The sequence below is a fragment of the Aedes albopictus genome, chromosome 2 (genome assembly GCF_035046485.1).
Source record: "Aedes albopictus strain Foshan chromosome 2, AalbF5, whole genome shotgun sequence".
NCBI classification, from domain to species: Eukaryota; Metazoa; Arthropoda; class Insecta; order Diptera; family Culicidae; genus Aedes; species Aedes albopictus.
Genome location: NC_085137.1, coordinates 41,541,547 through 41,566,838, shown reverse-complemented (window position 1 = coordinate 41,566,838; position 25,292 = coordinate 41,541,547). Strand labels below are relative to the sequence as shown.

The 25,292-nt window shown below is 35.7% G+C and overlaps 1 protein-coding gene across 1 annotated transcript in view; it reads right to left on the bottom strand.

Annotated features, from left to right (window-relative positions):
• LOC109421312 (tRNA-dihydrouridine(16/17) synthase [NAD(P)(+)]-like) overlaps positions 1 to 25,292 on the bottom strand; it is a 502,248-nt gene that overhangs the window by 138,612 nt on the left and 338,344 nt on the right. Inside the window, exon 3 of the mRNA XM_062849522.1 lies at positions 21,289 to 21,338. The gene's annotated coding sequence lies outside the window, so the exon portion shown is untranslated. The remainder of the gene's footprint in view (positions 1 to 21,288; positions 21,339 to 25,292) is intronic.

Sequence of the window (25,292 nt, the reverse complement as noted above, 5' to 3'; positions counted from 1 at the left end):
CAATCAGGGATGGGAACACTCACTTGCAACGAGTTACATTGCTATTTTCTCAGCTCAGAAGTGTGCAATCAAGAAACGATGTATGGGCGACTTTTGCCTTGTGATTTCGTCTAAACCTAAAGCTTTGCCGAATAGAGTAGGGGTCGCACACGAATCCCAAGGTCGTGACAGAGATGTGAAAGCGACTCTCCACGAGGTGAGTGTAATTTACATTCACCTTGTGGAGAGTTGGCTTCGCAGCTCCCTCATGACTTCGGTATGCGTGTGCGACCCCTACTCTATTCGGCAAAGTTTTAGACGAAATCACAAGGTAAAAGTCGTCCATACATCGTTTCTTGATTGCACGCTTCTAAGTTGAGAAAACTGCAAGTGAGTGTAACTCCTTCTAAGTGAGTGTTCCCATCCATGATTGCAATCATCACTTCCTTCCCCTTCCTCACATTGACTTGCAACCTGACGTGGCAGGCGCCACTGTCGCCTAAAATAGAAGATCATCAATGCTTACACACTAAAGATGCCTGCTAATCCCCGGTAGATATCTCATTGGTTCCTTGTATGAGTGTAGCTGGTCTGGCGATACTGGAGTAGCATCCACGGGCGGTCAATCAAGCTCAAGCTCAAGCTCTCAAGTTCAAACAAAGTAAAAGGTTATTTCAAGTGCTGCTCTACTTGAAATTGTTTTAAGCCGTGACCCCAATCCCCCTCTCCCCCTGGCTGTAATTTTTTTTTTCTTTTGACAACTTAAGATTACTAATAGTTCAGAGTTTCAGGGTTGAGGAGATGTTCTTCAGGAACATCTCCAGGGACTTCTCCAGGAATTTCTTCTTCGTGAATTCCTCCATGGACGTCTTGCGGGGTTCTGATAGTGATTGTTCGAAGAAATGCTTCAGGAATTCTTCAGAATTCCTCCAGGATTTTTCTCATAGTTTTCTTCAGTGATTCCACCAAGGGTTCATCCTGAGAATACTTCAAGAATTCACCAGACATTCCTTAGTGAATGTGTACTGGAATATCTTCAGAGGGTTTTCTAGAGATTGTTCCAGTGCTTTTTCGTGGATTCCTTTGGGAATTTCTCCAGAGGACCTCACAGATATTCCTTCAGAGATTTCTACAGGGATATTTCTCCAAGAATTCCGCTAGAGATTGCTCCAATAATTACATCTGGAATTATTTAAAGAATGTCAGCATGATTTTTTTCCAGCAACACTTTCAGAAAACTTCACCAGAGATTATTGAAAAAATAATTCCAAGAATTGCTTAAACATTTTAGGTGTCCATCCAAGAATTCCTTCAATAATTCCTCTAGAAATTACTGCAGACATGGATTCCTTCAGGTTTTTTTTCAGGGATTCCTACAGAAATTTTTGCAGCTCCTGAATTCCTCATGGGATTGCTTCCGGGAATCCTCATGGGGTTTCTTAAGGAATTCCTCCAAGAATTCCAACAGGGATTCATTCGGGAATTCCTTCTGTTATTCTTTCAGAAGAAGCACCAGGGATTATTTTAAACATCCCTCCAGGAACTCTTCTTGGAGTTTCTTCAGGAATTTTTCCTGGTATTCTATAAAGAGCTCCTCTAGGAATTAATCCCAGACTTTCTCCAGAAATTGTTTAAGGATTCTCTAAGAAACTCCTCTTGGGATAGGAAGTTCCTCTACAAACACTTCTTAGAATTCCTCCAAGACTTCTCCAAGAAACCCTCCTGGGATTTCTTCAGGAATACTTCCTGGGATTCCTCCAGGCAAGGGGGATTCCTGGGATTCCTTCAGAAATTCCTCCAGGGATTCCTCCGGGAATTCCTTCAGAGAATCCTCCAGGAATTTCTCTACAGATTCCTCCAGGAGTTCTTCTAGAGATTTCTTTAGGAATATCTATAGGCATTCTTCCAAGAATTTCTTGAGGAATTCCTTGAGGGTCTCCTCCAGGAATTCCTTAAGGATTCCGCCAGGAATTTATCCAGAGACTTCAGGAATTGCTCCAAGAATTCCTCCAGGAACTACCCCAGGAATTTCTTCAGCAATTCCTCCAGAAATTTCTCCAGAAATTGATCCAGGTTTTTTTCAGGGATTCTTCCAGGAATTTCTCCTCTAGGAATTCCCCCATGGATTTCACCTGGAATTCTTTCAGGCATTTCTCCAGGATTTCATCCATTAATTTATCCAGGGACTCCTCCAGGATTTTCTCCAAGAATTCCATCAAGAACTACCCCAGAAATTTCTTCAGGAATTTCTCCAGTAATTCCTCCAGTGATTCCTCTAGGAACTCCTCCAGGAATTCCTTGAGGGATTCCACCAGGAATTTGTCCAGAAGTTCTACCTAGATATTTTCCAGAATGCCTCTAGGGATTCCTTCAGGAATTCTTTCAGAAATTCCTCCAAGAGTTTCTCCATGAATTCCTCAGGAAGATTTTCCAGGATTTCCCGCAGGAATTCATCAAGGTATTCTACAAGATTTCTTCCAGCGAGTGCTCTAGCTGGAAGACACCCAGGAATTTTTCCAGGGATTCCTCCAGGAACTCCTGCAGGTAAATTTCCAGAAAATCCTTCGGGTGTTCCTCCAGGGATTCTCCAGGTATTCCTGTAGAAATTTCCCCAAGAATTTCGCTAAAAACATATCAAAGGATTGTACTAGGAATTCCTCCAGAAACTCCTGCAAGGATTATTCCAGAAGTTTGTCAAGGAATTCTTCCAGAGATTTCTTCATGATTTGAGAAATCTCTCCAGGGATTTCTCCGGGAATTTCTTTAGAGATTCCTTCAGAAATTCCTCTCGCTATATTTTCAAAAAATTATTTAGGAGTTCCTTCAGAAATTTTAGAAATACTTCCATCATTTTTTTCAGGAACTCACCCAAAATTTTCTCCAGGATTACCAGAAGACTTTTTTGAATTACTTCAAGGATTTTTAGAGAAATTCCTCCACCGATTTGTATTGAAATTCTGTAAGATGATATTAGAGGGATTCATACAGGAGCCAGACAATTCATCCAAGTCATCCAAGAATTCTTTCACAATTATCACAAAAAAATCTTATAGGAGTTCAGCCACGGATTTGTTCAGGCATCCATCCATGAATTCCATCAAGAATACCCCCTGAAGCGATTCTTTCAGGAACATATCCTGTGATTCGTTTTTTTCTCCAAAAAAAACTTTCCAAGAAGTTATCCATTGTTTTTTTCAGGAACTCCTCCAGAGATTCCTATAGAAGTTTTTCCGGGGTGTTCCTGTAGAAATTCCCTCAGGGATTCTCCCAAAAAATTGTCAAGAGACTCCTTCAGAAATTCCCCCGGGAATGCCTCGAGGGTTTCCTCAAACGATTGTTTTAGGACTTATCGTAGAATTGCTTCAGGAATTTCAGCAGGGATCTCCTTCTTGGGATCTCGTTAGAAATGATATTTAGAGTAAACATATTTCTTAGAGTCTTGAAATTTTCTACATGGGATCAAACTTTGTATGAATTTGCTATTATCTGGAAAATATTCCGGGAATAGAAAAACTGAATTTGAATGAACATTCTGTGAAAAGCATTATGAAAATGGATACTTAGAAGAACAGTTTGATCACAACATTTTTAGACAACAAAAAACAAACAGTTGAAAATTTACCGCGGACTAAATTGTTTAAAAAAAGTGAGAAAAAATTGGGAAAATTAAAAAAGCTTTATTTTTAACGTGATTTAGAAAAAGTTGATGTTCCACAAGTTGTCAAAAATGCAAAAAAAAAATGGAAATTGGCAAAGTATCATCATAATAAAATGAAAACATCGTTTCATTACTCAAAAGTTCAACTTGTAAACGCCTGCGCCAGAGAAGTGTAGAATTAGCTATAAGTTAAAATACACATAAATATAAACAAAAAAAAAAAAACGCCTGCGCCAGCTCTAAAGTCAGTATGTTTGACTCAAACTTGAAGGTTCTATTTAAATGTAATTTGAATTTGAAAGATAACACGAATCCTAGTTTCCAACAACTCTCGAAAAATAAGCCGCACCCTATTGCCCACGCCATCTAAGTCCCAAAATTTTAAACACTGGAATATTTTGAAAATTTATGTTAATTCACAAATTTGTTAATCCGGACTTGTTGGTCCAAGTCCACTGGTTACCGTTTTGGTATACACAGCCAGAAGATCTAGTGTAGTTTTTACTTACTTCCAAATTTTTTCTATCTTACAATTTTACTCGGATTTTTGTTATAGTGATTTTTCCTTAAGGCGAAACTGGACGCATTTCCTCATTTTTTTGGTTTTGATTTTTTATTAAATAACGAAGCAATATTTTCAAAATCGGTTTTCGTGCACATGTAGAGCATGGATCAAGGTATCTTCTGATTTTTTTTGTGGTGGAAAAAGTTTTCCATTTTTGCAGAAACCATTTTTTTGTGAAATTTTATTCGCAAAAACGAAAAACATTTTCCACCACGAAAAAAATCCCGAGATACCTTGATCCATACTCCACATGTGAACGAAAACCGATTTTTAAAATTTTGCTTCGTTATTTAATAAAAAATCAAAAACCAAAAAGTGAGGAAATGGATCCAGTTTCGCCTTAAGCTGAGTTTTGACTCAATAAAGCTGATTCTTAGCTAAATTGAGAGATACATTAGTGGGGAAATAACATATAACTTTGTTGTGCTGACATTGATTTCTGATTGAATTTCTTTACCACCGAATTGTAACTTGTTCAATGGCATAGTTGGTTAGAGCACCGTACTGACGACACGAAGTTGTGTTTTCGAATCCCACCAGAACCTCATGATATTTTTTCCACAACTTTATCTCAACATTTTAAGGGACGCTCTATCTCGATTGGACTTGAATGTCCGTTCTCTGTGTCCGAAATCGGAGCCATACGCGGCACAGGCCGGAAAGGAAAAAGTTCACCTAGCCGGCCTCTCGCGCCATTATAAGGTACCTATTCTCTCCGTGCCGTTGGAAGGGGGCAACGTCACACAACTAGGGCGTGCGAAAGTCGAGTGCAGGCAGGAGAAAAGTCAAGTGGTTTGTTCTATTGCTACACAAGTTGCTGTTGTTGCTGTAGCCGATGTTGCAACTTCGGCTGGCTGCTGTAGCATACTTTCAGGGGTGAACGGTGGATTTCGAGGGATCTTCTCGTTGCAAGCCATTATCTTTTTCAGCTGATGATGGTGTCGTCCTCCGGTTAGTGTGCTTACCACTTCTTTTATGATAAGTGACGAATGAGTGGGTTTTGTTGAATAAAACCATTTTCTCTGGTGCTGCTGCTGGCTGGTGCTACATGATAAAGGCGAACCAGGAAAGAACAGGTGACAAGAGGATGAATGGCGTATTCTTCTGCTCGTTGCTGTGTGTTGTAACAGCCACTCATCTTCCGGAAATTTATGCACCGCTTTAGGGCTTGAAGTTGCTTTGAGTGGGTAAATCAGGTTATGCTTTGTTCAACAATTGTTTATAAAAGAATAAACCATTTATCGATGATTTTAGCTTATGAATGCAGCTACCGGTAATCAATAGAGTTTTCCTGGAAAACGTGGTTAGATGAGATGAAAAGAAAAAAAAGTTCGGCTACACATAGTTCACGCATAGGCAGACAGGCATTTACGAAACTGTTACAAGAAATAAAATAATTGGAAATCAAACTTAAAAGGTGTTTGTAGTAAGTACATTTTTTTAATGTTCAAAAAAGGCGAAACAGACACAGAATATGAAGTACTGTTTTCTTTATTGTATTTAGAATTTAGCTTACTGTATGCAGCTGCAGTTTACTCCGAATGAAAAATCAATTACTCGATTCATCGGTCACAGAAAAAAAAATTACACCGCACTGCAATGTAATCCTAATTGGATTACATTTATCGGGTACACACAGACACGCAGTATACAGCAGCGAAGGCGGCATTCCTCCTCTAATTTGCATAATTGACAGGCTAATGGATAATCTCAACTAATGCCGTAAGTGCCGCAATTAGTTTTCCCATCTCGGTCACGGTGCGACACGATGCGATGGAGAACAAGCCATGTTGCGGAATCCGCATTTCTGGTCAAATTAGTTAGTCAATTTGTTAGCCCCCGCGCCCGGACAGACCAGCTGGGTCGAGATTCCGGTGTACATATAGAAGATATTAGCAGTCAATACGGTGTGCGGTGGTGGCTGGCTAGCAGCCGCCGCTAGGAACCTTTTGGTTCCTAAAGCACACAGGACTGTGAGAAGTGGAAGAGGAAAACCACATGAATGGCGAATTTGTGTTTCGCCTGTCAGCCTGTCAATTCCATTTCAGCTAAGGAGTAAGCATTTTGTAATTTTTTAAGTCATATCGTCATATCGTTTTGAATGAAATGCCTGAAATTTCAATTCAATTTCAAAAAAAAAAAATTCCTCTAAAAACATAGCCGAAACAAGTCACAAAATTTATACTAGAGCATGTGTAAAACTGGTCAATGAGCTTGAGCTTGAGCTTGATTGACCGCCCGTAGATGCTACTCTAGTATCGCCAGACCAGCTACACTGACACAAGGAACCAATGAGATATCTGCCGGGGACCAGCAGGCATCTTCAGCGTGTGAGGGTTGGTGATCTTCTATTTTTAGGTGACAAAGGCGCCTGCCACGTCAAATTGCAGATCAATGCGGGGAAGGGGAAAGAAGTGATGATTGCAATCGTTTGTATCCACATCAGACCGAATAACCTCTCTGTTCCTGAGTTATGACCAATTTTGTGGAAATTGTCCAGATGTGCTATATGAGCCGTTTTCTTTAAAAAATCATAATTAAAGAACGAAGCATCGTAGACACAATGTTTTTTTTTTTGTGAAATCGGAAGCAACTTTACTCAGCAATTAAAAATGAATAAAAAATTAAAACTGTTTTTACTGTTGAGGAAAATCGGTTGGAAAAGTAGGAAAACTATTTAGGAAGTCCGGAAAAATTCTGAAATAAGAATAATTTTGGAAGGGAATTACATAAGCTATACTCTGTAAAATTTTCAAGATGTGGTTTTCTCCGTTACTGCGCCAAAATTTCGAAAATAGTTTTTCCGATTTTTCCAACCGATTTTCCTCAACAGTGGAAATTTTGTGGAAAACAATTTTCATTAAGAATTTTTATTTGAACTGCAGAGAAAATTTGCTTACGATTTCACAAAAAAAATGTGTCTACGATGGTTTTTTCTTAAGTTATGATTTTTCAAACAAAATGACTCATATAGCACATCTGGACAATTGTCTACAAAATTGGTCATAACTCAGGAACGGAGAAAAACCACATCTTGAAACTTTAACAAAATAAAGCTTATCAAATTTTCTTTCAAAAATATTGTTTTGGGAATTTTCCGGATTTCGAAAATAGTTTTTCCGACATTTCCAACAGATTTTCCTCAACAGTGGAAAGTTTTGTAGAAAACAATTTTCATTTTGTGTTTTTTTAATAGCTGAGAAAATTTGCTTATGATTTCACAAAAAAATGTGTCTACGATGCTTCGTTCTTGAGTTATGATTTTTTAAAGTAGGTGGTGTCTGTGGAAAATGATTATTTTCCACTGGAGTTTTCCGGAAAATAAGGCGACCTTGATTTTTTTTCAATTTAGTTTTTGTTCATATACAGGGTGTTAGGTTCCTGAGTGCAAACTTTTTAAAGGGCGATAGAGGACCATTAATGGTGAAAAAAATTGTTCTACGCATATGGTCAAATCTCAACCGTTACGAAGTTATTGAACTTCCCATGTTTTTGACTCTTATTGCCTTAACTGGCTGTAACTTAAAAATGGTCAAACTTATCGAAGTTTTTTTTACCCTTATTCGAAAGATTATTGAATTTTCTATCAAATGGCATCTTTGAATCGATTGGTTTAGTTGAATAACTAAGTTTTCTAGAGCAAAATAGCTAAAAATTGTGTATTTTTATTGGTTTTTGTTAATTATCTTTGAAACATGCGTAATAAATTAAAATTCTTACTTTGGCAAAATTGTGGCCGCTTTTACACTCTACAATTCGTTCTTTGACACCAAACTTCTAGCTCTTATCGTATTCTTGCAATTTTGATTCAACTGTGCGGCACAATGCACAAAAAAGTGCTTTTCATGACAGTTGCAAATTTATGATCTGAAATGCGATGTTAAAATCGAAATTGCAACAAAACGATAAGAGATAAAAGTTTGATGTCAAAAAACGAATTGTAGAGTGGAACAGGGGCCACAACTTTGCCAAAGAAAGAATTTTAATTTATTACGCATGTTTCAAAGATAATTGACAAAAACCAATAAAAATACACAATTTTTAGCTATTTTGCTCTTGAAAACTTAGTTATGCAGCTAGACCAATCGATTCAAAGATGCCATTTGATAGAAAATTCAATAATCTTTCGAATAAGGGTAAAAAAACTTCGATAAGTTTGACCATTTTCAAGATATAGCCAGTTAAGGCAATAAGAGTCAAAAACATGGGAAGTTCAATAACTACGTAACGGTTAAGATTTGACCATATGCGTAGAACAATTTTTTCCCCATTTATGGTCCTCTAACACCCTTTAAAAAGTTTGCACTCAGGAACCTAACACCCTGTATATATACAGGGTGTTAGGTTCGTGAGTGTACACTTTTTAAAGGGTGAAAGAGGGCCATAAATGGTGAAAAAAATTGTTCTACGCATATGGTCAAATCTCAACCGTTACGTAGTTATTGAACTTTCCATGTTTTGACTCTTATTGTCTTAACTGGCTATAACTTTAATCGAAATTGCAAGAAAACGATAAGAGATAAAAGTTTGATGTCCAAGAACGAATTGTAGAGTAAAACAGGACTTTGCCTAAGAAAGAATTTCACATTATTGCGCAATCTACAAAAACAAATTAAAACACACTACTTTTGAGCTATTTGCTATAGAAACTTAGTTATTTAACTAAACCAATCGATTCAAAGATGCAATTTGATAGAAAATTTAATAATCTTTCGAATAAGATAATCAATAAACATAGAAAACACTACAGTTTTAACGTTAAAATGAAATAAGCGTAAAATAGTATGAAACGAGCTCACCAAATTTTATATGGAATTCATTATTGGTGCCGTCACGCAAAACGAAGTTTTTTCAATTAAACTATCTGAAACTCAACAGTTTATCGTTACAGAGGAATTCCACGGAGTCATGTCAGTCGATCCTGAGCGACCATTTCAAAATTATCTGAAACTTTGCTCAGTTTTTCAATTTCATCTATATCACCATTTTTCGATATCAAATCTTCATATTCAGTCACGACTAAGATTTTAAAAGGGTGTATGCAAAAGTGGTTCAAAAATATTCTAAATACTCTACAGTAAAAACGGATTGTTCGATTGTTATGAATTTTTCAACACAGTTAGAATTCCTAAGAAAATATACACTGTAAAAAAAATCTTTTTTTACATAAAAATAAATTTGATTTTTGATGATGATGATGATATTGTTCTACCATCTATTGTAGCAAGGCAGCTGCCTATAGCCCTGGAATAATCTGAAAAGCGATTTGATCAAGATTGTGCTGATGTTAGTGGTCAGTCATTCTCCTGTATGAAGGGCCAAAAAGGGTTGTGCGGACCCGCAAGCAGAGACACTTGCGCGAAACCCGCGTCAGGGGAAAAGAATCTCCTTCCAGAAGAAAGTTCTCACGAACAACTGCAAAATCAAGCCCTCGATTGACAGAATACTCCCAATAGATGGGGTCGAAGAGCCCGCCCTCAATCCACGAAATGTTAACAACAAGGAGGAGGCAGTTCCAAGCTCCTGTCCAAATCGTTTCAATCGGGTCTCTTCCTTTCCCAATATATGATGAGATATGTATATGTGATGGATGTCAGTGTGTGTTGTTTATGTTTTGTTACACATTTGTTTGAAAAACAATCATAATCATGATTAATAAGCATTTATAAAATATGCAAAACATTTACCTGATTACTCCTGAAATAAAATGTGGATTAGCAACAAAACATTAAAAAAGCACATCAAATCTCGATCCTGGAATGTCTGCTCACCACTGATCGGCCACTTTAGGCATGAAAACATTACAAGATCGAAATTTGATGGGGTGGTAGATCTTACGCCGCAACGCACCATTCTAAGGTGATCTACCCACGTTACGGGGCCATCAAAAAAAATTTGATTTTTGTCACAAAAACTCAAATATTACAAAACCGTATCTGTTTACCAACGTATTTTTTTAGGGGAAACGGTCCATTATATTAGCTATCTACCATAACAATTTGGTAATGGTAAACTAATAAATAAAAAAGTTATGACATTTCAAACATTTTACAATTTTAACATTAAGTAACAAAAAAAAATTTTTTTTTCTGTGTAAATTATTTCAAGAATTATAGTTTGATGCTGATTTTATTGTAGAGTAATGCGGGGCAAAAGTTCGCACCTAACAGACTTCACAAAATAACTATTGAACGAAAAGAAAAAAATATATTTTTTCTTCGTTAAACGGGTCCCTATCATGTTGCCTTCAAAACGTAGACCTAGATTTTTTCGCGTTCCTTTTGTAGTTTTAGTAATAAAATTTTTAAAACAAGTACTCCAATGCGAACTTTTGCCCCATAGTGGGGGCAAAAGTTCGCATTATGCGGGGCAAAAGTTCGCACCTTGTACAGGGTAGTTTATTGGTGTGATGTTCATTTATTTCATGTTAATTCATGTTCATCTTTTCACTCTAGCCATGAAATCTGTTTCTTTCTGTTCTTAGAATTACGACCCAACTGGAATACGACCTGGTGTTCAGCTTTTGTATAGAGTGTGTTTTATTAAGACTTCCACAACTATTAACTAAGAGCTGTCCTTTATAGCGTTACTGAAGTTGTCAAAATACATTGTGGGGTATGGGGTAATCATAGAGATACGTGTTGCACAAAATGCATGAAAAAAAATCAAATATGCAGCAAAACTGTTGAATAGGACTGTTATCGAATCTTATCCCCGTCAGAATGGTGATGGATTATAACTGTGAATTTACAAACAAAGCTATGAAAGACCCCGGTAAAGAAGATGAACATAAGACCTTCAGAAACATACGAAAATACACGACGAGGATGACAAAGAAAATGTTTCAAGATGTTTTTCTAGCCATTTTTTATTTATTGATTTAAATGCGTAAACATAATGTTTGCATTACAATCAATCTTCTTACAAAGCTAAGTTCAGACCCTCTGTCGCGACGATTTCAGGGTGCATACTACTCATATTATGCATATATAGTAGTTTCTATACGAAATTATCATTGCTTCAAAGATTCAGTAATTATATTGATGTACTAGACTCAGAAATTTAGTGCGAACTTTTGCCCCACAGCTACTGCGAACTTTTGCCCCACTGTCGAGGTTTTAACAATGTCCCTTTCTGCAAGAAGCACTAGTAGTTTATTGATTATTCGAGTGCACCTCGCGAACTACTATGGAATAACGATTCTCCGACATAAAGAGGTTATGAGATTCTTCTTTTTCCTGTTACTACAAATTCTTATTCCAAAAGGTCCAAAAATTCTATCAAAACCCCTAGAAACACATTTTTTCGCATAACTCTGCCAAACCATTACGAAATCGTTCCAAATTTTATTAACGAGTAGCTAACCTGATTATGTGTCGAACCCATACAGATTTGTTTGGGTTCTTAACTCGTGCTCAGAAAAAGACCCACTGCGAACTTTTGCCCCGTGCGAACTTTTGCCCCGCATTACTCTAAAGGCTATCGCCTGAATTAAACAAGTTGTTATTGATAGTGTCATTCTTTATAAAGTACGAGACTGGTGAAAAAATCTTTTAATAGTGTTGAAAACCTGTTGGTAATAAACAACATGGAAGAAAACTTATTTTTAAGACAAAAGCTGTAAAATAAAAGTTTTATATACGCGTATACGTCTAGTTTATCTGCAAAAAATACCTCTTAGAGAACAGACTTTATGATCGGAAAAAGTGAGTAATTTCAACAACAACAAATGCATGAGAGGTACATACCACAGACAAACAGACGAAGCACCTAGAACAATTTTCGTGAAAATCCATCGCCCAGTTCACACTAACGCCACCTGGTGAAAATGTTTTACGAAATACTGCGTTGTGCAATATCGTCAACAGAAGGCGCTAGCGTGAAACATCAAACGCAAACAAAAACGATGAAAGCCATAACCAAGATTTCAAATGATCGTTAAAGACGTTGTCAATGAAAATTTCGCCAGTGTTACGTTTGTTTGTCTGTGTACATACCATGACAATGCTCATGAAAAAAAAAAAAAAAATTACCGCTATGAATATTGAAGATTTTATAGTAAAATGTTTCTTCAGCCAAGCAAACGACACCAAACTAATCAGTTAAAACTTAAAAGTGATTTTGTTTATTATAATCTAACGAACAACATGATTAGTCGCTTTCTCAACGGTCTACAACTCAACGATCTCTTGTAGGCCGTTTAATGAAAAAAAATGTTAAAAACAGTTACGAAATCTCACCGAAATAGATAAACTGAAAGAGACTGGTTAAGCCCAAATGTCCACATTGAATACAAATTTACGCATTTGCATGTCCTGCCGTCTAAACTTCGACAAACAAGCAATCTGAATATCATCGGTAAAGCAGGGCGCAGGAGTTTCTTAAACGACAACAACTGAGAAATTGCCAGAAGTACCAAGTGCAGAGAGACTTACCACCGTACCATCAGCGACATCTGTTTAAACAATTTAATCACGCCCATTTCCAAAAATGCTTTGAAATATTCTTCAAAATCTATACGCATTTTCATTATTTTTATCGTTGCAAGGGAGGGAAAACACTTGTCCTCAAATGTAACAGCAAATTAATGAATAAACGACTGATGTGCGGAGGGCGTGATAAAATCGGAACATTACTGTACAGATGATATACATAATACATAATAAAAACAACTTGTTTAACTCACACAAGGCCACAATAAAATCAGCATCAAACTACGATTCCCGGCCGAAATAATTTACACAGAATTTTTTTTTTACAAAAATGAGAAAATTTTGAAGTTTTTGAAATGTTATAACTTTTTTGTTTATTTTGGACCGTTTTTCCTAAAAAAAATATGTTGGTAAAAAGATAGGGTTTTGAGATATTTGGGTTTTTGTGACAAACATTATATTTTTAATGATGAAAAACGATTATTTTTTTCACAGTGTATATTTTCTTAGAAATCACCATTTAGCTATCTAACTGTGCTGAAAAATTCATAACAATCGAAGGAAACGTTTTTGCTGTCCATATTTTTGAACCATTTTCACATACACCCTTTTGAATAGTTAGTCGTCACTTTAAATAAAAATTTGATATCGAAAAATGGCGATTTAGATGGAACTGAAAAACTGTTCAAAGTTTCAGCTCAATAGAAAATCACGAATAAAAAAAAAACCTTAATTTTGATGCTGTTGCTTGGAATCGCTCAACAGAAATATCCAAATAGGTAAATACAGGTAGAAATACAGGAGATACTCAAAATAATTGGGACAGGTAAAATTTTCACTTTTCAAAAAATGTTCAACTCACTGTAACTTTTCGAAAAGAGCATCACATATTTTGAAATTTTTACTGTAAGTTTATCAACTAGTTGTGTATCAGTGGTCCAATTTTGGAAAAGATCGGGCCATTCTACACGAAGTTAGAAAAGTTCTAGAAAAAGTTATAAATATCCGATAGCCAACTTTGAGTTGTTATATCTCCGGATTGAACAAACCGAATGCAATGAAATTTTGATCATTTATGACTCATATAATGAGCTATTAAAAACTTTCGACTAAGCTTAAAATTCTTTACACGAAAGAAAATTATAACGATTAGATTATTTTTCTAATATGACACCAATTTATGCAAAACTTCATCATCGTTTCAAAATTCGAGATAGTAATTATAGTTCATTTAAATTCCCTCTAATTACTTACTTACTTTCAGTCACCCACGGTGGTGAAGAAGGCCGAAAAGTTTCCCTCTAATTGACTTGAATATATTTATGTTTCGAAGGAAAGCTGCCAGAATGGCCGGCATTAATTTGAAAAAGTAATGGGATGCATATGAAAAATAAATAAATTTGCTAAGAAAACATAGAATAAATTAAATCGCCATAACTTTTTTTCTTATTATTAATTTAAAATTAAGTCAAATGTTTTTCAAAATTCATTATATGAGTCATAAATGATCAAAATTTCATTGCATTCGGTTCATTGAATCCGGAGATGTTATAGCTCAAAGTTGGCTATCGAATATGTATACCCTTTTCTAGAATGTTTCTAACTTCGTGTAGAATAGCTCGATCTTTTCCAAATTTCGACCACTGAAACACACCTAGTTGATGAACTTACAGTACAAATTTCAGAATATTTAATGCCCTTTTCGAAAAGTTACAGCTAGTTGAACATTTTTTGAAAAGTGAAAATTTTACCTGTCCCAGTTATTTTGAATATCCCCTGTTCATCCATCAAGTATAGTGCATTTCCTTAGTTGCCGTAATCTCTTTATTCGCTCATGAAAATCGATTTCAATATTTAACGCTGATTGAACCTGGTGTGGTGCCGCTTTCATTCCTGGTGCGGTTGTCATTATGCAGAACCGTTTTGGCACGTCCGATTACGAGCACCATCCTTTGAATCCCCATGATTCCGATGACGTACATTTACCGGGGTCATCCGTATCAATTAAACTGTGGATTTCCAATATGACAATATAACGTAATTCTGTCCGTTCGGAGATATTATTACCCTTCTTCGTGCATTAGCTGTGCTGACTACGATGACGTAGCGCACGCTCGGCGTGCCTCTCTAGGTCATAGTGACCCCAATGCACCATTCTGGTTAACCACGGTACAACACTGTTTTTGGGGCTGCCCATAGCAAAGTGACAACAGAGGCGTCGTTTCGGATAATGAGATATCTGCTGGCTGAAAATTATAATGATGAGCTGCACGTCGAATTAAATCGACTATACCAATATCACACTGCATTGAGCCACTTCTAGTCGACGACAGGTTCTCCTCGCGGGAAGGGCTCAACAACAAATGGGCTTTAGTGTTCCTATTTCGAATACGTACGATGTGGTTTGTAGCTTCGCAAAAATAGATATCACTATAGGAAATTTCCACGCTTACATGCCGGGAAAACCCACGGCAGGAAAGCCAATACGGGTGGGTGGTAGGTGGAAGATTGAGCTATTGAGGATTTAATTTCCCAAAGTGCCATCATCATAGGCCATTATTGGCCGTCGACAGCCATTGTCAGCAAGGGAACGTGGTTTACTGGTTTCGAATTATCCTCTTGGTCCATGACAGCCACGAAACTCCAGTTTAAACTAGGGCAGAATGTTTAAGTGTGCATCGAATAACGAAGAAATCTATTCACAGATTCCAGAAATACTGCACAGTACAACTAACATTTTGTGATAATTCTTTATACTAAAAACAGAATGTTCGTGCAATTTCCAATGAAAAAAAAAAAAAACGTTCCCAACTTACAACAATAAAAAAAAAATAAAAAAATTAAAAATCTATGAGACCATTTTTTTCAACTTTTTACTGTTTTAGTAAAAAATGATCAATTATTTTTCATATATGGGAATTTTCAGACCGTCTCGAATCACATTTTACAAGGTCCAACATTATTTTATTTATTTAATGTTTTGAAATCACTTAAAAATAAAAATTAGAGAAAAAATAATTGGAAGCATTTGACAATCCTGGGCTACTTGGAAAATAGATAGAAGTCAACTTTCTACGGAAAAATAATAAAAAAGAAATCGAAGTTTTTTGGAAAATTGAAATTAGGCTGATACAAATTTTATTTTGACTTTTTGTCTCCCTCCCCCTTCAAAAATTTTTGGCTGGATTTTGGATTTTGAGGGGGCAGATAAAAAAATATTTATCAAAATTTTGGGTCTTGCTCAAAATTCTTTAACAAATCCGACGAGTTTTTAATACTTTTCAAATTAAATGCTTTATTATTTTTATCCCCCCCCCCTCGACCAGTCAAAGAGTGGTGGGACAAAAAGTGAAATAAATATTTGTAACGGCCTTATAAGAAATCTAACATTCATTCGCGATGAATATTACTCTAATTGTATTTTTTTCCTTAAAATATTCTGAAACATCTATCTGCGGTCTCCAGTTAGCCTAGTTGTTAAGGCTATGGATCGCCAATCCGGAGACGGCGGGTTCGATTCCCGTTCCGGTCGGGAGAATTGTCTCGACTCCCTGGGCATAGTGCATCATTGTGCTTGCCTCACAATATTCAAATTCATGCAATGGTAGACAAAGAAAGCTCTTCAATTAATAACTGTGGAAGTGCTTTGTTATAAAGTATTTAAAATATTCAGAAATATCTTCAAAGAAATCATTTTAATCTAACAAACCGTTTTCGAGTTGCAATTTTTGGAAGATGAAAATTAGGTTTATTATGTACACCCTTCTCAAAAGTTAGATAAAGGATATTGTACAAAAAATAACATGAAAAACACATTCGGATAGTACCTCGTACAAGGGCAAAATTTCATTTGAACAGAAAAAGCTGAAAGTGTTCTTAACAAATGTAAAAACTCGTAAAATTATCAATATCGTCGTTTCATTTTGCACTGTTCAACTCTATTCCCCATTCATAACACACAGCAAAAGAAACCCGACTGAACGGTCACAGTGTAAATATTTAAACGGGATTGGGAAAAGGATTTTGAAGAAGTGCTACGTCATCTTGAAAACGGGTAGGTTTCCATTTGTTGGCTTATCAAAAGATGCTGTGATAGAAAACTTCGGAAAAAGAAAAAAGGGTTGAGCTTATATTGTATCGAAATTTGTGTCAGCCTAATAAGCATTTTTGGGAGGAAGATCTGAAATAGTTCCAGAAATAAGTCGTGGAAGTATACCGGAATGAATTCCTAGAACAGTTTCTGGTTGAATACTGGGAGGAATGTTGGCAATAAATTCCGGGAATTCCATGAAAAATCTCGCGAGGAATTACCTGCAGAATTCCGGGAGAAATGTCTGAAAAAACTCTGGGAAGAATCAGTGCAAGAGGGAAGAAAATCGTTGAAGAAACAACAGGATGAATGCTTGGAGAAAGTCCTGATGAAATTTCTCCAAAAGAGTCTCCGGAGGAATCCTGGGGAAATTCCGGAAAAAGTCCTTGGAATAATTCCGGAAAGAATCGATGAAAAATGTTCAAGTGCAATGCTTGGTAGAACAAAGCCAAGCCAATAAAGTAGAAAGAGATATTTCTGGAAAAATTCCGCCAGAAATCTGAAGAAGATTTCGGAGAGATGTCTGCCCCCGAAAGAGTTCCAGCAGGAATATTTGTAAGAATTCCGGGATGAATCTTATTGCAGTTTCGGAAATAAATCCCTGGAAGAATTCCGGAAGCATTCTCTGTGTTCTGTGTTTTAAGAAAAAAAAACAAAGAAATTTCTGGAAGAATTTCAAGGCCAATCCTTGAGAAAATTCTGGGAGAAATCACTAGAAATATTCTGGAAGCACCTGGAATTATTCCGGAAAGAGTCCCATAGAGCATTTTGGTTGGAATCCCTGTAAGAATTCCAAAAGATATCTCTGGGGGAATTTGGAAACGAATCACAAAAAAAAACGGGTTCTTTATCATAGGTTTTTGCGCCATGCACAAATTCTATCGAAATTGGATCATATATTTTATATAATTTATTTGGGTATATTTTCCACTGCGACCAGTTTTTTGATCTATTGGGGACATTTTTATATGATACAGTAGACAAAATTATCGGAACAGCAAAATTTTCACTTTTCACAAAATGGTCAACTAAAATATCTCAAATTTTTACTGTAACTGGAACAACTAGTTGTGTATCAAAGGTCCAAAGATGAGAGGAATCGGGCTGTTCTACACGAAGTCTAAAAGATTCTAAGAAAAGACATATTTTTTCGATAGCCATATTTGATTTGAAATATCTCCGGATTATATTAATCGAATGCAATGAAATTATGACCGTTCATGACTTATATAATCAGCTTTGAGCCAAGTTTGTTTCAACTTAAAATTATTTATAAGAAAAAAGTTATAGCGAATTAATTTTTTTAGTAAATAGGTCTATTTTTAATATGCATCCCATTACTTTTTATTGGTGGTTATTTTGTTACTTCCTTTTAGAACATATTTATATTCAAGTTAATTAGAGGAAACCAAAAATCGATCAATATTACCATCTCGAATTTTGGAGTTTTTGATAATTTGGCGCTATGTACACACTTAACCCTCTAATACCCAAATTTTTGATTTTGATCTAAATATCATTTTTCGTCATCTAAAATCGATTTAAACATGTTTTGGAAGATGATTCTTTTTAATTCTCGATTTCGTGAATTTCAGTTTTTAATTTTTCTAAATTTTATTTTTGAACATCCCCACACTTTTATATTTTTCCTGGAAGCCAATTTGGGGAACGGATTTTTTGAGATGAAAACATTTTGAGATTCTATGATTATTGTTGAAATATTATTATTTTAATTTTCTTTTACAGAAAATTTTATTTTCCGTGTAATTTTAAGGAAAATAATTTTAGAGTGTATTCAATTCCCTTAAACAAGGATAGAATGATTTGGGAAAATTTAAAATATGTTAATTGTAGCGATTCAATACAAAATAAACAATGACTTCTAAAAGGTGACTAAAACATCAATTTTTCAATGATTTTTTAAAAATACAAATACGCTTTAAAATACACCAAAAACCATTTTGAGATATACAGAACAATCATATCTAAATATCAGCCAAAAATATATAAAAAAAAAAGATTTTCCACGAAACAAAAATTACAAAAATGCTCAAACTATACCCCGTCTAAAGGCGGGATTGGGTATTAGAGGGTTAATTGAGAATACCGTGTTCGGTAAATTTTTGACGAAAATAGAGCAGCTGAATACAGCTATAATGCATTGTTTACCTTTTGCATCCGATTTTGACAGTTGGTGTACTGAACCTCAGTAAAATCGATTACCGAAGCTACCAAAATCGTTCTGCTGTTCTATTTTCGTCAAAAAAGCGCTGAACAGGCAATTCAGGATTGAGTGTGTAACGTTTATATTATTAGGAAAATAATCTAATCGTTATAATATTCATCTGTGTCAACAGTTTTAAAATGAGTCAAAAGTTTTCTAAAGCTCATTATATTGGTCATAAACGTTCAAAATTTCATTGCATTCGGTTTTTTGAATCCGGAGATATAATAGCTGGGCAAATTGGGCCGAAAGGTCTCAGACAGTCTTGGTAAGGTGGTATGAACTACCAACCAAGCCGATCTGTTTAAAAGCACAGGTCGCACGGCAGAAGTTTCACGCATTCGATGTATTCGTTCAATACATGGCCTACTTGCCTAATTTCACCTTCTATAAAATTTTCACACTTGTTCGCTACCTAGCGAATTCTATCATATCTATCATTTCATTATCCACTTTGATCTCTACTCCCTTATACTATGAGTAGAAAGAGACCGATATAGCCACAAAATCATCAAGTTAATAATAGAATACGGTCGATAAACAAGAATAAGAAAATTCGTAAAGAAAAGCCGGTAAACAATGCTCTAACCCCGAACTCGTGGCAAATTAAAAAAATATATTTTTGAGGAGGTTATTTCATAAGCTTTAATCGCTGACATTTTTGGAATACACTTTTTTTTTTCGTTTTTGAGTTATGGCCAATTTTGTTGAAAAATGTTCAAATGTATCATATGTAAAAAAACATGTGCGCATATATTATATGGTCATTTTTCACAAAATTGGCCATAACTCAAGAACAAAAAACAAGTGCGTTTCAAAAATTTCAGCCATCAAAGCTTATGAAACTACCTTCTCAAAAAATTTTTTTTGAAAATTTCCCGCGAGTTCGGGCATAGTTTTTCCGGCTTTTCTTAAAGAATTTCCTCACCGGTGGAAAATTTTGTGGGAAATTTTTCAATTTCATATTTTTTCAAAGAAAATTTGCTTTCATTATCTAAAAAAAATGTTTCTACGATGCTTCGTTCTTGAGTTTTTCGTTTTGTATGATCAATTTTAGATGGCAATATGTTATAAGATGTAGCAAATGTCAAATGCAACACCCATAAATCAGATTCACCCTATTTGAGAATTATTTTTATGATGCAGATTTTTCGGCCTAAATTCCATTCTCAACAAATATAATTATAATCATGTCAGCCGTTGAGTTTAAGGACTAAAACATCATACAAGCTTGCTTCTATGTTTATCGAACTGTTTTTTATTGATAAATCTTAAAAATAAAATAAAAAAAGTATGGCTCGATTATCCGGAAATTCGATTATCCGGGGTGACTTTTTTTCTGAGTCACCCGGATAATTGAGTCCGACCTGTATTTTCCAATGATGAATATTTAAAGACAGAGATTATTCACACCGTCTTCAGCCAGAGGCTGCACAGACTGAACACATTACTTACACTAGTCAACGGACGAGACACAGAACACCCAGTGGCCCAGTGATGAATTTTTCGTTTGGCGAAAAGTTTCCACCGACTGGAGCGGGAATCGAACCCACACTCCGAGGCTTTCAATATGCCTAGACGACTGCCGCCACTAACCACACGGCCACGAAGCCCACTTTACTGTTCAAAGATTGACTGATGATTAATGAATAAATTGAGAAAAGTACGGTGATCAAGATCAATAAATAATAATAACCTTCCTTTTGCATCATGGTGGGAACAGCACGCATGTGCGTTAAGTTTAAAAGATATTGAGAATAATATTGATTATATGATCAATGCACCGGCTGAAAATCTCTATAATAATGCTAAATAAATAATAATAATGATTTAATGATTCTAAATAATCTTAAGCAATTAAGATTAATCTCTAACGCTCTGGGTCAAAATAGATTCCATACGGCACCACTGCAGGAATGCTCAGTAGTACATACTTTAGCATGTCATGACACTGCACTGCCCTGCCAGATAGCCAAGTATTTTATGTAAAAGTTTAAAAAAATAGACCCACGTGTAGAACATTCGCTCGAATCACTGAGCCACGGGTCGGACCTTAAAACTAGAGAGTGCCTTAACCTAAAACCTTTCGAGTAAGATTGTTACATCTTACCGATGAACCTACCACTTGAAGACCAAGTAATATCGTCGTGAAAGACTGAGAGTAATCACTGAAGCGGTAAAGGGGAATGAAAGGAGACCGTACTGTCGCTGAACGAGGTACAGTAGCGATAGGAGGGAATGGAGACATTTGAAACCGTTATGACTGTGTGGGAATGTGTCAGATTCACATTGGAAAGGACTGCTTTTGGCATAGGTAAAAATCTTACTGAATGTGCTTACCTGTGTATCTAATGAGAATGATCCGGGTAAGATTCAATCCAGGTGGAAGTCTGAAATTTGATACAAACAAAAAAAGAGATTGATTAGTTATCGAATAAATCACAAATAACAGTTACTGTCATCGTCAATCGTCATGTTTGGAATTGGAATACGCGTTGGTGTCGATCAGTGATTCCCTAATTTAAAGTCCGTCTAGAATGGCATATCAAAAATATAACAGGTTTTGTTATTCCGTTACGATGATTTTCGTAACATGCGTTGTTATAATACTAATGTTTGTACGTTGTTTGTCTGCGAAGTCTCTTCAATAAAAAAGTTCTACTTTAATTCCTTTCTTGTAACATCACATGAAATTTATAATCATATTCCGTTCTATTGAATTTCAATGTACAATAAAAAAGTTACCTAATGCAATACTAACTTGGATATTTGAACACCAATCAGTTATCCAACCAACCACAACGCAGTGGTTTCTGCGTTGTTGTTAGGAATCAATCAAATTTAATAGGTTGCATTGCACTGGCAAAACTGCGATTGAAATTGAGTAAGGGATCATCTAAATATGTACTAATTACGTAAATTTGAAAAAAAAGCAGTTAGACTTCTTTTGTCAAGATCATACGGAACATTAAAGTTTTTGAATGTCCTTTGTTGCACTCTCACTGAAAGCGTTACATAATTTTAAAACACTCCCCAAAAGGCAAAATTCGGCACACGTGTGTGGACACGACAATCCTGATTCCATTATATCTCGATTGCCGTTTCATTAGCGGTTAAATTCCAATGGGCTGGGCACACATCGTAAAAACTCACATTCTCATATCATTGCGCACACACAAGTGCTCTAAAACCGCGATCAAATATATTACCAACGCAACGTAGGTATGTATGTAGGTACCCACCACCACCGATAATTAAATCCAATCCACTGCTGATTCGATGATGAAAATTCGTTCAGTATGATAGTCGGGTCGTGTTCGCCGTTTGCTCGTCGTCCGTCAGTCAATGTCGCAAAGCTCATGTAATCCTGTGCGGCGAGCGCGCCTCTTCAATCATATCGGGAAAATTCCAACAGTGCACATTTTATTGGTACTTTTGCTGTGAAATGGCAACTACGTACAGTGGACGCAATTGATACAAAAGCTGGCCATAAAAAAATCTGATAAATCTTTAAAATTTTTAATGGATGCATTTTGAAGGATTTTATGAGCATTTGAAAGAAATTCTGAATTTCATATACAGGGTGTTAGGTTCATGAGTGCAAACTTTTTAAAGGGTGATAGAGGACCATAAATGGTGAAAAAAATGTTCTACGCATATGGTCAAATCTCAACCGTTACGTAGTTATTGAACTCCCCATGTTTTTGACTCTTATTGCCTTAACTGGCTATAACTTTCAAATGGTCAAACTTATCGCTGTTTTTTAACGCTTATTCGAAAGATTATTGAATTTTCTATCAAATGGCATCTTTGAACCGATTGGTTTAGCTGAATAACTAAGTTTCCTAGAGCAAAATAGCTAAAAATAGTGTGTTTTTATTTGTTTATGTCCATTATCTTTAAAACATGCGTAATAAATTAAAATTCTTTCTTTGGCAAAGTTGTGGCCTCTGTTCCACTCCACAATTTGTTCTTTGACACAAAACTTCTAACTCTTATCGTTTTCTTGCAATTTTGATTTGAATGTGCGGCACAGTGCGCAAAAAAGTGCTTTCCATGACGATTGCAAATTTCTGATCTGAAATGCGACGTTTAAATCGAAATTGCAAGAAAACGATAAAAGATAGATGTTTGATGTCAAAGAACGAATTGTCGAGTGAAACAGGGGCCACAACTTTGCCAAATAAAGAATTTAAAATTATTACGCATTTTTCAAAGATAATTGACAAAAACAAATTAAAACACACAACTTTTAGGCTATTTGCTCTAGGAAACTTAGTTATTTAACTAAACCGATCGGTTCAAAGATGCCATTTGATAGAAAATTCAATAATTTTTCGAATAAGGGTTAAAAAAGTGCGATAAGTTTGACCATTTTAAAGTTATAGCCAGTTAAGGCAATAAGAGTCAAAAACATGGGGAGTTCAATAACTACGTAACGGTTGAGATTTGACCATATGCGTAGAACAATTTTTTTCACCATTTATGGTCCTCTATCACCCTTTAAAAAGTTTGCACTCAGGAACCTAACACCCTGTAGATTCCTGGAGAAGTATTATAGTCTTTAAAACAATTGTAAGGTTTTGCGGAATCAGAATTATCTTGATATCACAAAATAAAAATGACACAATGCGCAGCCTACATTTAGAGTAATTTCTGCAAAAATAATAGAATCGTAACCTAGGTATTTTGTTATTATTTTTTGAAACATAAATTTCAAGATCTCAACAAGCTCTGATACCGCATCAGAAAATATATGGATCCAGCGTAGAAATTTCGTAGTCAATTTTGTGAAAATACCACAAAATCTTTCATAATAATAACGTCAACTACAACATACTAAATCAAAACTCATATATACATATTCATATACGGGGGATAGACAAAATGATCGGGACAGGCAGAATTTTCCAAAAAATGTTCAACTGGCTGTAACTTTTCGAAAGTACATCAAATATCCTCAAATTTTTAATGTAAGTTAATCAACTACTGTGTATCAGTAGTCAAAATTTGATAACGATCGGGCTATTCTGCACGAAGTTATCAAGGCTCTAGAAAAGGGTATAATTATTCAATAGCCAACTTTGAGCTGTTATACCTTTGGATTCAACGCACCGAATGCAATGAAATTTTGATCATTCATGACCAGGTTTCAGCTGCTTTCGGGGGGAAGAACAACTGACGAAAAATTACAAGTGCCGTGGCTGGGATCGAACCCATGACTATCCACTTATGAAATGAACGTGTAGCCACTACGCTACGGGCCCCGGCACCTAATATAATAATATCCCTTAGAAACCGAAAATATAAGGAAAACCGTAGGCCGGCAATAGTCAAAAAGTTTTTGAAAAAAAAGTACTTTTTGGAGGATGCCGATTTTTTTCCTAGTCCGTTGACTTATATGCGGTGTGTAACCCCTAGCCTGCGATCGTAAAATGTTAGGTAGACCTGCTTCAAGGACTTCTTGGAAGATTTTCTAAGGAAGGCATTTAGCTACCACTTGAAAAGCACTGGTCAAAGAGGAACAAATTTTGCTTCGTTTAGGAATAAACAGTTCAGTGTTTTCAAGCACTGGTTTTTGGATGCTTTTATCTAATTCGTACGCTTATATGAATGAAGAAAAATAGAAGATTTCGTATTTTTATTAGAGAAAAATCGAGTTTTGCCACGTTTAGAAAATTGTTTGTCGAATTGTGATCTTTCAATTATCTTATATCATTGCGGGCTAGTGTATTTAATGGTTGTAGAAGAATACAGAGAAATTTTTATTTGTATTTAAAAATAATATAGAGATCCATTTCTTGCCTCCCCTTACCATACTTTTATTCTAATCATATTTGATAAATTACTATAATGAAATCCTGGCCCAATTCATACAGAAATTAACTAGAATATCATGAAGCATACTGAAAACTTGTAATGCGGAAAAATCGCATTCTGGTGGGATTCGAACCCACGACTCCGTATTCGCTAGACCGGTGGTTTATTCAACAAAGCCGCAGAAATTCTGAATTAATATCCTGATAGAAATAAGAAACTATTTCATTTCTAAGCTTTAGAAAGAATTTCTGATTATTTTGTGTTTTGAGAAAAGTTTGTAGGGGTTCCTAACAGAAGGACTTGTGAAATTTCTGGTGAAATCTAGGAAACCATGGTGAAACTTCGCGACAAATTCGTGCCTGAAAAGTATTCGAATGCATAACAAAAAGGTCTTAATACCTGACGGACCTACGGCAACATTATGAAGCATACATTTGAGTATGTTTGCTAAATCGTTGGAAACAATGCAGAGCTACTCTTTACCCCAACTTTATGTACTCTGGAAATCAGGAAGTTTGGAGGAT